The sequence below is a fragment of the Quercus robur genome, chromosome 9 (genome assembly GCF_932294415.1).
Source record: "Quercus robur chromosome 9, dhQueRobu3.1, whole genome shotgun sequence".
In the NCBI taxonomy this organism is placed as follows: Eukaryota; Viridiplantae; Streptophyta; class Magnoliopsida; order Fagales; family Fagaceae; genus Quercus; species Quercus robur.
This window is the reverse complement of record NC_065542.1, coordinates 24,522,025-24,538,337: the sequence shown is the minus strand read 5'-3', so window position 1 is coordinate 24,538,337 and position 16,313 is coordinate 24,522,025. Positions and strand designations below refer to the sequence as shown.

The following is a 16,313-nucleotide window of genomic DNA, read 5'->3' as shown; positions in this document are numbered from 1 at the left end:
TATAAAGAAATTTAAAAATATATATTGTATTAGAAATTAATTACATTCCAAAAAAATTGAAATACCACATCCAACATTCAAATCTTTCAGTTCACCTTCTACATCATTAACCCCGACTTAAATCTTTACTTCTCCGTATATTTTAGTCACTATTACACTAGTGTGAGTGGTTTATTTTTCAAAACAAAAATATCCACATTTATTTTTGTAGTTTTTCCCAACAATATCCCAACCTTTTTTATTTGTTCAAACTATGATGTAAAAGGCTCTAAAATAAGAAGAAATAAAATGGTGGGAAGGTAAGTTCAGAGTTATGAATTTGAAGATTTTATCTTAAAATGGAAAGCAACAATTCAAAAAGATTAAGAATGAGGAACTTGCTCAAAAGGCAAATTTGGTGTGTTTTCTAGAAACCAAATGGGATTTTATTGTGTTGTCGTATTAATTAATTAATTCACACCGAGAATTCAGGGAAAAAGGGTTTAGTTTGTCATTGTATCATCAAATCTTTGTCTAATTAATAATTTAGAAACTTCTATGTAATGATGCAATGCTTCAATTTAAGTCCTCAGGACAACCGTGTACGGCACCTAGCAACCGTACCTCAGTTTTATTTTATGCTCAATACTACTTTAAGAGCACTTTTCAACCAATGAGAACTAAGCTTCGATATTTATAAAATAAAGTTCCCAAATTTTGTGCTAAAAATAACAATTTTGCCCTTGAAAGTACAATTTAACTTGAATTCGGTGTTAGGCCAAGTTTTGAATTATGCCATGTTGTAATTATTTCTCAAAAAAAAAAAAATTATGCCATGTTGTAAAATGATTTTTTTTTTAAACCTAGACTTGTGAAATTATGATTTTGCCCCTACCTTGTGATTTTCAATCAAATAATTGAATTTAATTTATCCATTAGAGATTTAGACCCATTTGTGCAAATTAAAAAATTTTAAAGTCCAGAGTATTTAATGAACCAAATATGCTCAAGTGATTCAGACCTTTATTAAATTATCACACACCAATATTGCATGCAACAACCACCCAAAAAAAAAAAAAAACACAACGGAAACTAAATAAGCATGTGATATGGTGACATAGAAAATGCTACAAGAATTTATTCACCAGCCTCCAGGAAACAAATCTACTATAAAATAATGGAAGCTTACAACATATTTAATGCTAAATATATTATCAACTCAGGTGGACTTACTGATGTGACCACATAGCTCCAAAACCAAGGACTTTGTTCGAATGTGAACATTTACTCACGCCTTCTAGAATCCTCTTGAAGCCTAGCAATTTCATTATAGCAATTTCAACTTGATCATAAAATCTTGAATAATCTTCGGTCCTTGATTACTAGGTGATGCTTTTGTGAGAACTTGGTTAACCCTCACCTTAGGTGCACAATACACAGTTTTTGAAAGTCTAAAATCACGTCTTAAGTCTCTTTTATACCTTAACTTGGAATCCAAGAAACCCTAAAAAGTTGTGACGTCTGATAGGCTAATTCAAGATTATAACTTCATTACTATCACAATGGATCAACTTTAGTAAGTTATGTTTCGAGATCTCGATCGATATACTATATGTAGAGATTTCAAAAATTTTGAAACCTCTTGTGCAGTCATACATACATGTCTTGGACTTCAAATTAACTTACAATACACAAGTTTGCCCACTATTTGCCAACCTAATACTATAAACCTGAAATTTATCTTTTACAAAAAAACAATATTCACGTATCATTTAAAATTTTAAATAACATAACATATGCAAAAAAAATGGTTTCATGCAATTCTATAACAAGTTTCAATTATATCAAGTATCCAGCAAAACATGAACCTTACATCTTAAGGGTAAAACAATTTTTATGTTTTTTTTTTTTTTTAAGAATCTTAAAGGTAAGCCAATTTATTCTTTAAAAAAAAAAAAGTAAGATAATTTTTTTTTTAAAGGGATAAGACTAGTATACTATTGGTCCTAACCTGATAGAGAAATATTATTAGGTCCACGGGGAGAATTGTTGAAATGGTCCTCTCTGACCTCCCAACCAATAAAATGTAGTTATTTATATTTATATATATAATAATAGGTGAAGCTGTAAAAAACTAACTCCCCACGAAGCAGAATTTAGTTAAAAGAAAGGTGTTAAATGATGACCGCTATGATCATTGTAAGATGCAGCAAGAAGACACACTCCATGCTCTATACCTTTGTCCGAAGTTGGAGGAAATTTGGCTCTTGGTACAAGCTTGGAAACAGCGTAGTCTAAGGCAAATAAAGAGCTTTGTTAATCTTATGGGATGCATTTTGGCGGAGAACAGGGATCCGGAACTGTTTGCTATGGTTGTATGGGCTGCATGGAAGAGACGGAATGATATGAGGGTTGGGAAAAGAGGTGAAAATCTACCAAACTTGGTGCAATTAGCTCAAAACAGGTTACAGGATTTTTTGCTGCATAATTATGCAGCAACAACAGCTATGGACAGACCCCCAATGCAGTGGCAGCCACCAGCGCACCAACAGTACAAGATTAATTTTGATGGGGCACTTTTCAAGGATGAAAACCAGGCCGGAATAGGGGTGGTGATTAGGGACAGCAAGGGGGAGGTGATGGTCTCCTTGGCACAGCGACTTCCATTGCCTAGTATAGCTATTGAAGTTAAGGCCTTAGCAGCTAGGCGTGCAATGGAGTTGGCGTTGGAAACTGGTCTCAATAAGGGGGTGCTGGAAGGTGATTCACAGATCCTCATGAACGCTCTAAAGTCAAACTCTCATAGCCTTGCACAGTTCGGTCATGTTATCAAGGATATATAGTACTTAGCCTCTAAGTTCTCCATTATTTCTTTTTCTCATGTAAGGAGGCATTGTAATACTGTAACTCACTCGATTGCGAGGCGGGCACTTTCTTTTTCGTCATTACAAGTCTGGATGAAAGATGTATCACCAGAGATTGCAAATGTACTTCAGGTTGATTTTCATAGCCTTAGTTGAATAAAAATCTTCTGATGTGGATTCTCAAAAAAAAAAATTCCAAATTAGAGTTCTAATTTTGCATCATGTGTCTAGATTTATGCGAGGACCACACCATAATTATCCTTTAGATTCAAAATTAGATTTCAATTGTGAGCTAAGTTTTTACCATGTGTCCCAATTTTTTTTTTTTTTTTGGTGCCAAATGTGGGGCCCATACCATAAATATCCATCAAAGTATTCATTTTGAATAAATAATTTTGATTCAATGAATGAAATTTTTTAGTCATCTGCTTCAATCTCGATACAATATCTATGGCTAAGATGTTCTTGATAGAATAAAATGCAGCTACATCCCCCTTCACTCTCTCTCTTTCAATTTTCCACTTACAAGTCACAGCCCTCATTCAGCTTATCTACTTCTTCCATCTTGTGCAAAAACGAATTCCAAGGATCACATTACTAACATTCAAATGTAATCACCAAACTAACTCAAACTCATCGCTCTTTATCTCCTTTCTCACAAAGACTTCAACCTGCCATTAGAATTTGTGTTGTAACTTGGATTTTTGCTCTATATCATTTTTTAATTTTATTACCATATGCTCTATTCCTTTATCTCCGTGTTTATCTATATATATATAAAACCGAAGCTTCTGCTAGCACCACAATTTTCCATGTCAGCATTATTTTAAAAAAAACAAATATTTTGATTTTATATTTCTATATATATACTAAAGAAATATTTTCCACATCACTAATTTATTTTCAAATTTTATATAAAAAAAGAAAAAGAAACATCAAACTAAAATGTGAAACCCGACTCCTATTTTATAACACCAACAAACTCAAAACCCTAAAGAGTTCATTCTCTTTGCTTTGAATATTGGCATCAATGCGGCTAAGGCATTGGCGGTGCCACCTTGAAGGCAAGGTGAACCCTTTTTTTACACCTTAAATGCAGACCAATGACTCCATTAGTATGAAAAACTCAGATTTATCATCCACTAGGATATATAATAGATGTAAGTTTTTCTTCTCTTCTTCTTTGAATTTTCTTCTTCTTTTCCTCTGTTTATCTTCTTCACACGCAGCCCAGCTCTCTCTCATTGTATTGTGCGTGAATGAATTTGAGTATTTGAGTAGCATAGGAGGGAACAAGACCAACTAAAAAGGCTGCAACCACTTTTCAATGTGTGGTGAAAAAGCATGCCACGATTTTAAACTATTTAAGTGTTTTTTTTATAATAGCTATGCCCATTTTAGTGTTTTTGACTCCCCCGCTAGCACCAACCTATTTATTGTTTCTTTTTACTGGTTTTTGAAATGAGTTTTTTATAATGCCTGCAGACTTCTCCAAATAATAACACCTGTTGCTACAATATGCTATGCTCAGGCTTTTTTCAAACTAACAAGGAACTTGTGTTGGGTGGATCCCTCTGCCCTATTTCCAACTATGGTGGTGACCAACAAATGCTCAGAATCCTTATCTGGAAGGTAGTGCAATATTTCAATTTAATTACTTCATCAAATACTTCTAATTTTTGGTCTCACTTATGATTGTATCATATGTAATTTTTTTTACCCAAAAAAATTTATAGTAATAAATGTTACAGATATGGCTCAAGCCCAAGTCCTAATGCATTATATTGTTCTTATTTGAGTTGATATACTAATTTAGAAATATTGTGAAATTGTTTGGGGCATTTTATTGTAGATTATTATAATTTTAAATTATGAGTCTAATTGGTTACCTCAGAGGAGTTAGGCCATGTACATCTATTATATTATTATTATTATCAATTAATAAAAATTGATATATCATTTATTGTATGTAATTATTTTGATACAACTGAAAAGAAACATCCAAACTGAAACATAAAACCTTGACTCCTATTGATACAACTATTCTTAATTAAATTCAAAAAAATCATTATTTGCTTTGCCTTTATATGTTTGTATGATGGTCTCTATCATTTTTGTTTATGAAGTTTGTCTATAAAACTCACAACAAGTGAATTAATAGAGAGATTGAAAATTGAATTAATTAGCTTTTTTTTTTCCATACAAATTTGAATAAATATATATAATTTTAATTAAACTGTACTGTGCATCACATGAGTTAGCAACTATATTATACTATAGAAATAACAATAAAATATGAAACTCACATTAGTAGTTGTTCATAGAAGTTTGTTTTTTTGGTTGATTTATATTATTTTTGTGGGGAGTTTATTATTGAAATGCAACTTCATAAACATTTGCGTTAAAAGACAATTTGTGTTCCAATATTTATGGGACAATATAGTATTTTCCAGCTAAAATATAATGAAATGGAGATTTAAAATAATCTCTTAAACTACCCTAATAGCATATGCAATAACTCATATTTAAAGATAAAATTTAACTACAAAATTGGTTGTAACTTAAAACTACAAATTCACTCAATAAAATAAATATTACAACATATTTTGAAAATCTAACCATTGAATTGCATATTTTTTAGGCTTTTAATACACATGTTAAATTTTGTATCAATCGGATATTATTTACTATATGATCTATAAGCTTATATTTTATGCATAATTTTAAATTACAAAAACTTGCAATTAAAAAAAAAATTATTAATGCCATAGTTATTAATCTTTAATTTTCTTGAAATTTTGCAAGTATGGAGGATATAAGAAGAAGATGTAATTTAATGGTAGATTTGTCATAATTCAACTCCAATAAAAAGATATTAAGTTTGTAGCCTAAGGTTACAACTAATTTTGTAATTAAACTTTGTCTCATATTTAATAGCTTTCCCGTGCATCGCACGGGTTGGCGACTAATTATTATTATATTCAAGAATTGTATTCCACTTATATCATTCATTTTAATTTTTTATTTTTCAATAACAAAATCTTTGGTTTGGGCATATAAGATTCATAATAACAGTATGATACTATTACAAGACAAGCAAGGAAAGACCCATCTTGCTAAGCTCTATGTTCCTTTCAAGGATTCTAAGAAACACAATATCAAATACGAGGTAGGATCTTCATGTTTTACTTTTTAATTAGATCTATTTAATTTCATTGTGGTAGTATTATTTTTTGGGCAAGGTGAATTTTTTAGGTATTAAATTCGGTGGGTTTTGTAGGTTCATCGATTGTTTCCGTTGTGGTAAATAGAGATTTGAAGCTCATTATTTTGTTGAGGTAAACGTTTTTGTACTTTGACTTTAGTTACTACTAGTCGATAACCCGTGTGATGCACGGGATAGTTAAACAAAATTTATACACATTCACTTTTATTGGTACAATTATTTGAAAACAATTCTAACTAATACCCAAATATAAGAGACACATTGACTTACTATTTAAAGTAGCCTTATGAAAAATTTACACATATAGTGCAACTGAGCCTTAATTTCTCATCAACGGTTAGAAATATAAACTGCAAATATATAAATAAAAACCATGACTTGAGAAGGACGCATTAAACTTCAAATTAGAGTAATAATGTTACTTTCTCAATCTTTGCTCAGTTGTAATAATAATATAGAGGAAATTCAAAACATGGAAAGAAAATAAAAATTACAACAATTAATTCAATTATCTTTCATGCTATACTTATTAATTGTACGGAATTAAGTCAACTCAATTTAAGTAGTTGTAATAAAATTGGCTTCTACTATCTCTATTCTATAGAGATATGAACGTATTGGATTTCTTAAACAATTACCAGTATTGCAATAAAATGATTTATTATTGAAAATAAGAAACAATTAAGCTCATCCCTTAAAGATTTACCTCTTGTACTTGGTAGTTTCCATTCAAACTTTAAAATAGATTATTTGCCTTACCTAGATGTTTTCCTTGTGGTGAGGACAAATAAAATGAGACAGGTGCTACATGACCTTCAAAGCAAAAAAGCTTTCTTCCAGTCAAAAACAAAACTCGTCAAGAGGAGTAAGAGAGAAAGAAATTACTTAATGAAAAACCATGGTGAATGGAGAAAAGATTTTTGAACTTCCAAAGATCCACACAAATTTTAGCCATAGGTGCAAAATGCCAAGTTAAGAAATATAAATATTGATCCACAAGTGCAATTTTTAAATAGAAAATAGCAATTTCATGAACAAAAACCCTAGCAACCAAATAGAAAAACTATAACCTTGATTTGATTTCTCATTTATTAATGATGGTGATTGGAGAATAAGTTGATTTAGTCCATAACAGTGGACAAAATATAATAGATAATAAAATTAAAGAGAGAAAATTTTCAGAGGACAAAATATTATAGATAATTTAAAAGAATTTTGGTTTAATTCCTGAACACCGCAACTCCTTAAAATTCATACTAATAATAATATTTTATGATTGCACAGACTATTTTTTTAGAATGGTTGATCTCAACATTGGCGTGCATTTAATCTTTCACTAAAAGCAAAGGGAAGTAGATCATGTGCATACATCTTTATGAGCAATTTTTGCAAGTCAGGCGTAACAAACGTGTAACCATTTTGTCCTATTCCTACCATCTAAGAACATATCCTCTCTTATAAGTTGATGATGCCAAGTTTTAACATATCCTCTCCTTTTTTTTTTCTTTTTTTTCCCCCAAAGAAATAAAAGGACTTTAAAGACATGTCCAATTTGTTAAAATGCAAGTGCTTCAAGTCATAGAACGATTTAATGAAAATTGCAACTCCATGAATTGAATTTGCAAATGGTATTAACTATTGGCTATTAATGCGATTATTAAGCCGTACCACATTGAACATGTTTCTCTATAAAAATATATAAACAAACTAACCTTACAAAAGCTGAACTTTATAAGCTAAAATCTATACCGTGCGTTGTAAATCTTGAATGCTATACTGTGCGTTTAGGGCTTCCTACATCTGGAGAGAGAGAGTTTGTAGAAACCAAAGAAACTCTCTCTATAGCTTAAGAAACACAATATACTAAAATTAAAGAGAGAAAATTTTTAGAGGACAAAATATTATAGATAATTTAAAAGAATTTTGGTTTAATTCCTGAACACCGCAACTCCATAAAATTCATACTAATAATAATATTTTATGATAGTGCAGTTAGAATTTTGGTTCTTGAACACTGAATTGGAAATTGATTATATGAGTATTCAATGGTGAACAAAGTACTATGTATTAATTAATATATAAACAAAACTAACCTTGAATGCTATACCGTGCGTTTAGGGCTTCCTGCGTCTGGAGAGAGAGAGTTTGCAAAAACCGTGGCTTTATATTTTTTAACTTGAGAGAGGGGTAAGGTTGCTAGGGTTTTGAGAAGTTATAATGTTTTTATTTTTTATTTTTTAAATATTGTGCTGACGTGGAAAATTGTGGTGCCAGCAGAGACTTCGGTTATATAAATATATATATATATATATATATTATATTCTTTATATTCGTGTATTTGTATTTGTGACACTTGGGTATAGATCATCAAAATCCTCTAGAACAAAGGTCTATGTGAAAAATATGTTTTACTCATCTTCTAACCTCTTCCATGACTTCCACTAAATGATAGCAGGATTAATCTAAAACATCGGTATTACATTGCAATTGTGCACAAGAGTTTCATGTTGTGATTAACAAGAAACTGTCGCCTATCATGCAAGCATGTGATTAGTAAAATGCAATATAAAATATAAGCCTTTGATTTTATGTTTTCTTCTACACATAAACATAAATTTTAGAAATCTATATTATTTATGTAACAAATAATGTTAATGTGGTTTTAAAAATTATACACGTTCCTGAATTATGTTAATTTAAATTAATTCGGATTCATGATAAAGTAACCCAATAATAAACAAATTCTTATTAAATTAGGTTTGAATATTTTTTTTTTCTCAATTAAATGTGAGTTAATCACATTCAAGCTCAACAAAAGCCCATCTCTTTTAGCCTCCCTCTACAGTCTACCCCTCCTTTAAACCCTTTTTCTTTCACTCCTACAATGGTTGCCTAATAATTGATTGGACACACTTTAGTGCCGCACATGATCTCACATAGGTCCTCCTCCTCCACAACCATGGACTTGATTGTAATTTTATTTATTTTATTTTTCTTCTTTAACGTTGTTGCCTCTTACTCTATATACTTTGTGCTTAAATTTTGCTGGGTTTGTGTTTGTGGGTGTTTTTCCTTTGGTTGCCTTTAAACATAATAATTGGAAAATTTGTGATCTTTCGTAATAATAAAATTTTTTTTTAATCTATTTCACTTTCTATAGTACTGTTAACATCTTTATTTATTTATTTATTTTAATTTGCAAGGCATTCTCACAACTTTGGAGACTTGTACCTTTCTCCTAGCTCATCAAATAACCACTTCATATATATAAAACATTATAGTAAACCCCAAATATTTTACTTCACCTCTTCTCCGTTTTAATTAATCAAAATTATAGAGGTTTTTGAGCTTATTGATAGGTTAATAGACATTTACTTTAATAATTTTCTATGATGGATTACCAATGGATTTGTTGTTTAATTCATCTCTTACAATGTTCGAATATAAAGTTGTTGAGGATGAAGGAGATAATGTTGTTCAACATATTCCAGCATGTGACAAAAAACCAAAATCTGAATTAGTACTGCAAACTACGTTGTCATTGGTAGAAATTAAAGCACTGGAAGGCTCATGAGGAGTAAAGGTTTTCTTTATCTTGAATTATTTCAAATACATCTTTATTATGTAAACTAAAACTAATCCAATAAATGATTTTGTAGGAAAGGTTTCTTATTTGCTACGCTAGCTAATATTGTAAACATAGAAGCAGAAATTGGGTGGAATTATACATCATGTCAGCTTTGCAAATGAAAAGTAAAGCGGCAAAATAATATGTTTTTGTGCTAAGTGACCAAATTAATCATTACTTATATTATATAGCTATGAAAATGATTGCATAGGAAACCAAAATGATAATTGCTTTAATTATAGATGTAAAATTAATTTTATTACATTTTTTATATTCAATTAAATCCAAGTGAAAGATAACAACTTCTTTTGTTCGTTTTGATAAAGAAGTAGAAAAAATAATTCAGAAAATTGCTCTGAAACTTTCTTCAAAAGTATCTAATCTAAATTCTTAACCATTTCCAATTTTATTTTAACTATTCAAATTTTCAATATCTTTCGTTTAATGGTCGTATATGTTTAAGCAAAGTGCAAGAAACTGACAAAACAATAAGCTCTTACCATGAAACAAAGGCCAAAACCAAAATATCAAATTGTGGTAAATAATCAATCATAGAAACATTATGACAAACATATAGAGAGCAACTCCATCAATCACCATTAATATGAACTGTGCAACAATCTAATTGAATTCCAAAAAAAGCAAAATATGTATGAGTAGTTTTAAAATGATAAAATCTTGAATATATCCATGTCATAAATAAATTATATGAACTAATGTTCTATATGTTTAATAACTCATACCACCACTACAATTGACAAGTCACGTGCATAAGCACAGGGTTATATACTAGTATATATTAATAACCAAAACTGAGGGAAAATCTAACTAGATTTCAAATTGGAATTCAATTGGAGTCTAATTTTGCGCCATTTGTTTCATCTAATCTAAGTTTTTAAATTTCTATGCTAAGTGAATTAATTTAGTGTTAAAATTGGATTTAAATTATAATTTAATTTTATGTCACATGTCCCATCTAATATATATATTTTTAAAATTTTGTACTAAGTAAGTTAATTTAGTGAAGAAAACGAGGAGTCCAATATAAATAAACCTAGCTTTTATATATTTATATATATATATATATATATAAACCAAAACTTAGAGAAAATTTAATTAGAATAAAAATTAGATTTTGCCTTTGTTAACTTTTCATACAAATTAAATTGTTTAGGTTTATTTTGTTATTTTATTTTTTTGAACTAATGACTATAATTTTTTATACTTTTTCTATTTAGATATTTTGTATGTGAAGATCTTAAATGTAATAAATTGTAATTGAGTTAAACAATTCCATGTATCTATCGTCATTCAATTTAGGAGATACTATTGAACCAATTTTTTTATTTTGTGTTTTATTTAGTAGAATTTAACAAACAGTGGTAATGGATTGATATTAACACTCCGTTTGTTTCGATGGAAAACAATGTATAAAGATAATTTTTCGTATTTTTCAGTGTTTGGTAGTATTAGAAAAAATCAGTTAAAGGAAACAATCTTTGGTTAACATAAAAAATATAGCTTATTTTCAGAGATTGTTTTCCACTATTTTTTTTTTTTTTTGGAAAAAATAACTTTATCTCACAGTAAGCTAAATAAGGGAAGTAAGGAAAAAAAAAAAATCAACTCATTTAAGGTTACTACTAAACATAAGAAAATGAGATTATTTTATAGAAAACATTTTTTGAAAAATAACTCATTTTCTAGAAAAAAATTATTGCCAAAACAAACAAAGCATATATATGTAGTGTCCAATAGTAATTTTTAAAATTATATATATAATAGTAGTGTAATGAGAAACTTGGCATAACTAATTTCATTAAAATTACAAGAAAAAATCATTTTAGTACCTCCAAATGTCCTGATCAAACTAATGTCATATATATTTAATAACTCAAACTAACATCAATAGCACCGTTACAAATCATAACCTAATGATTTATCTCATTTTCAAATTTTCCTCTTTTACTATCGTACTACCGAACCCTCAAAAAGATAATTAAGTACGATTGGGGGGTTGTAGATAAGTACGATTAGGGGTTGTTGGCCTAGAAATTATCGTACGTTCTGGAAGTATGAGAGAATCATACGTTACAAAGCTAATTAGCGTACGTTACAAAGCTAACACACAATAAATAGCCTCACCATGCCTCAGTCTTCTTCACTTCTCAATTCTCATAGAAACCTTTGTGATCAAAGAGTGAGTGAGAAATACTATCCTTCTATATAGATATCTGTAGGTAGGTGAACTCCAATGGAGGAGAATAGAGAAATTCTCATATTCTCAAACAAGAAGAGAATCAAACAGCAGCATCAACAGAAAAGTTTGTGCTCACAGCGAATCAGCGAATTACCAGATTTCCACATTATGACTCACCTTCAAAGTAAGCAATTTCTTTCTTCTTATCACAAACACAAACACAAACACATATCTTTATACGCACAAATGGTTTCATATATATATATATATATATATGCGATGGGATATCATATGTACATGAATGTTGCTATTAATTTTCTGATGTTATGTGCTTTTGAATTTTGGTTTCAGTTCCTAGAAGATTCATGGATGCAGCCAGATGAGGTGGGGTTGTATAACCAATGGTATAGATCTTACCCTTTTTTTTTATTCTAAAGCTTATGATATATTAATTTTAATAAAAAAGTTTTTTTTTTCATCTATGTATCTATAATTCAATTTAATAAATCGATCTTATGGTACATAAATGATAAACCCTAGATTATTTTGATATTTTTCACTGTTTTGAATTATGCTTTGGCTTTTCGGGTGGTTGTTTCCTTAGATCTGCACATAATTAACATTAGCATATAATATGAACAACCAACTAAAAAATCTGAATCTACTATTTTTTATTTTTTTAGATCGGTCGTGTATTTTATGCCAAATATCATTTTTCAATGCCAATAAAGTTTTGGATTTTTTTTTTCTTTTACGTAATGTTGTTTAATTTCAGTTACTAAAGACTACAACTTAAAGAATTTCGTGTGATTCGATGTACCTTTTGTGTTAATTTTTTTTATTGTTTATTTGCTGAAAGTTAGTTAAAATACCGTTGTACCTAAAAAACATTAAGGCTATTAAAAACTTTCATAGGCAAATAAGCTATTTTTTTTAATATAAAAAATTGATGGCAACAACATATTTTTCAGTAATTCTTAAAATGTCTTACAAGACATGTATCTGTTAAAGCAACAAATTATAATCTACTAGATCTATCTAGTTACTACTTCATAATGTCTAATACATCCTCATTAACTACTCAATTATCGCATAAATTTTCTTTTACCTATATATGAAATATGAAAGTATCAAATATTCAGGATGTGCTTACATATATTTTCTTTATCAGCTTTGTGTTGATTACGAGATGCAATTAAGGAATCAACATGAAAGCATTGGTTAACACTGGATTGAACATAGCGTCAAAGAGCTTGAACTCTGCTTCTTGAAAGGAAAACAGTTCAGCATCTTTGATCAAAATGGTTGGTAGTGATGCTTGCACGTTCAGATGCCCAAGATATCCCAAGAAGACTTCTAGTGCAGAAATAAAAGATAACTACTGACCATATATCTATTTCTTCCAGTGGGCCATCTGAAGCGGGTGAACAATATCACTATCTTTTTGTTGTTGCAGTTGTTTTTGTGTGGTGAACAATATCACTATCAGATAATGTGTACAATACGCTTAATTACTACAGATTATAGGAGCCTCAAACCATTGATTGTACATGTTAGTTGTCTCATACAAGTCAGATCAGTGATTACCAGATGTTTGTTATTATTTTTCATTGCATTGTGTAGTTTTACTGTCTCTTTATTTATTATTATGAAATGAACAACACATTGTATTTAGAAAGTAAGATCATGAATGTCAAAGCCTGAATTTTATGGAATTGTTATTGCATGTGGAGAGTTGAAAAAATAGATCCTGCTTAATCACAACAGCATTGATTTTACGTACAACAAATTTTGGTAAGTTTGTTACAAGATTCATTCAGTAATAGAATTGAACAGATAAATTTTTATTAAATTCTAATCTTAATTTAAGTACTAATCTATAGTTTCTTTTTAAACCCTATCGTACTTGAATTACTTTGGTTTACTGTTGTTGTGAGGCTAATTGGACATTTGAAGTAATCATGGAACTTTTGGCTGAATCAAATAATTTTGATACTTGTCACTCAGATTTTACTTTCTATATCAAAGCATTTTAAATTCAATCTTCATTTCAGTCTAATAGTAAATATATGGGATTTTAGAGCTTCGGACAATGCTTTATTTCAATGAAAAGTAGAAGTAGGTTTGGAGCTAGAAGGCTTTATTTATCAAAATCTTGGATGATATTTTGGGGACAAAAATAGAATCTAAAGCTTTGGAAAATGCTTAATTTCCATATCATAACATTTTTCGTTCCAGTAGAATGAGTCGAGTTTATATACTACCTATTTGTAGTGTTGTTTTCCCTCAAAAGAAAAGAAAAAAAGATATGTAATCAAAAGACCTTGCCAAACTTTGAAAGAAGATAATCACACTGGTAGTGTGGTTTACACATCTTGTGGTACACTGCTTGAACCTAGTCATTGGATGTGGTTATGGTGGTTAACCTGCAACTTTACATAGCATGTTGGCAGTTTTGAGCGTAATCTTTCCAAGTTTCACGAAAGTAATCAATTTTTCTTCTTCAATTTTCAAATTTTCTATAATGACATTTCATATTGGTTTGGATATAGTTTTGGTAAAATGGCTGCTGGTGCCAAAGTTTCACAAAAGTCAGAGATTTTTTTCTCCCAATTTTTCGCTTGTTCTAAAATGCAGGCTATTTTTTATGCCATAATGGTTTTAATATAGTTTGGTAAAATGGCTGCTGGTGCCAACAATTGCTTGACACCAGGAGATTGTCTTGGTGAATAAACACATGCAGGTTTAGGAAACAATGTCATTGTTAAATTGGTGAACAATTTTGTACACGTGTGTTCGGGAGATAATGTTCTTTTTTGCTTTGACGTCAAATGGAAGTTTTAACTTATTTGATTAGTTAATGAAAATCTTTCTTTCATTATTTGAATGTCTGGAATGCAATGATTGGCAATGTCAAATGAAGTCTTATTATTGGCAAAAAAGAAGAAGGAATCTTATGGCACTTGTATTATGTATTATTGTGAACACCTAGTGTTCATTTATAGTTTCATGCATTTCTATAAAGTGTGAAGTGCACATTAATTTAAACTATGCTGTGTAATTTAGTAATCTACAATCATCTTCCTAGTGAAAATTGTGCCTTATTTGAAGAACTGTATATTATTGCATGCACCGAAAGCAGAATAAAGATATCGATTATATGGAACCTTGGTTTATTTTATCAGATTCAAGTGTATTTTCGCGTTTTTATGAAGAACATATTTGACTTGGTACAACAGTTATGGATAGTTCTCTGTAATGATGTTGCATTCTGCATTATTGTGACTGATTTGGACTATAATTATAAGTTTATAACCCATCATTACAAATGACATATAATTTTCCTATTTTAGCACACTATAACAACTGAAACTCATGCTGACCTCTTTGTTTCTCTAATCTTTCGGGTATGCATAATGATGCTGACAGTAGATCAGGGGTTAATTGATGCAGAAAGATCAGTAAGACAAGACCATATTGTTGTTCTGAAGAAACATGGTAAAATCAGTTTCAAAGAGATCGTGTTTGCCTGAAAACATGTGATATGCATGGCTCTGGTGAGTTATCAATTTTGAGATTAATATAATTTCTCTTGCATGCATGCCTAAAGTACCCCCCCCCCCCCCCCCCAACCCTTTTTTTGCACTTCTTATATAGGATTGGCTAGCATAAGAGTAATATATATTGGTAATACTTTTCAGTATCAGCTTCATTGTTGAATTGCAATTTACTTCTTCATGTTCTCCTGTAGAAACCTGAACATATCATGCCCTTTCTGTATTCTTCTTGCTGTCTTGTGTCCGTTACAAGTCAATTAAGCATACATCAACCTTGTTCGCAGCATGGCATACTACAATATCAGTGCTTGCTCTTGAGAATGAGTTCCAAATGGATAATGCCATATTCTAGATTGGGCATCCTTCTTAATTTATTTAGCAGTTTAAATCCATGATCATTTCAACTTTATTTGACTGAGTAATTGATATTTTTATTTCTTATATTTTTTATTATATTCACATCTCTTTATTGTTTGCATGGAATCTTTTGGTGAGTTATTGTGTAATCTGACAATATTCCATTTAGGGGGTGAGTTTTTATATATTCAATTATTATTGGAGTCAGAATACCAAATATAATATTTTCGGTTAGGAAAAAAGAAAAGAAAAGAAAAAAGACAAACTTCTGCATTGATTCTTAAGGGAAAACCTATTCCTTTAGGTAACTCAAAAATTGGGTAGAGTATAGAGGGTATAGCTTCCTAATTTTGTTTTTTGTTTATATTGGTCTGTGCAAGAATTTCTATCAATGTTGTAGCTGGAACTTGTAATAAATTCAACATAAGAATAATAATACCTTAGATCTGGATATGCCATGGATAGTTCCTCCCACCATAGATATGTTTTGGAATATTAAGAG

General features: G+C 30.0%; 1 long non-coding RNA gene across 1 annotated transcript; it reads left to right on the top strand.

Annotated features, from left to right (window-relative positions):
* The first annotated feature begins 11,765 nt into the window (after window positions 1-11,765).
* On the top strand, window positions 11,766-13,612 carry LOC126699967 (uncharacterized). The gene is made up of 3 exons (XR_007646941.1): window positions 11,766-12,081; window positions 12,249-12,301; window positions 13,069-13,612. It is a non-coding gene; the product is annotated as an uncharacterized LOC126699967 (long non-coding RNA).
* Window positions 13,613-16,313: the final 2,701 nt, after the last annotated feature.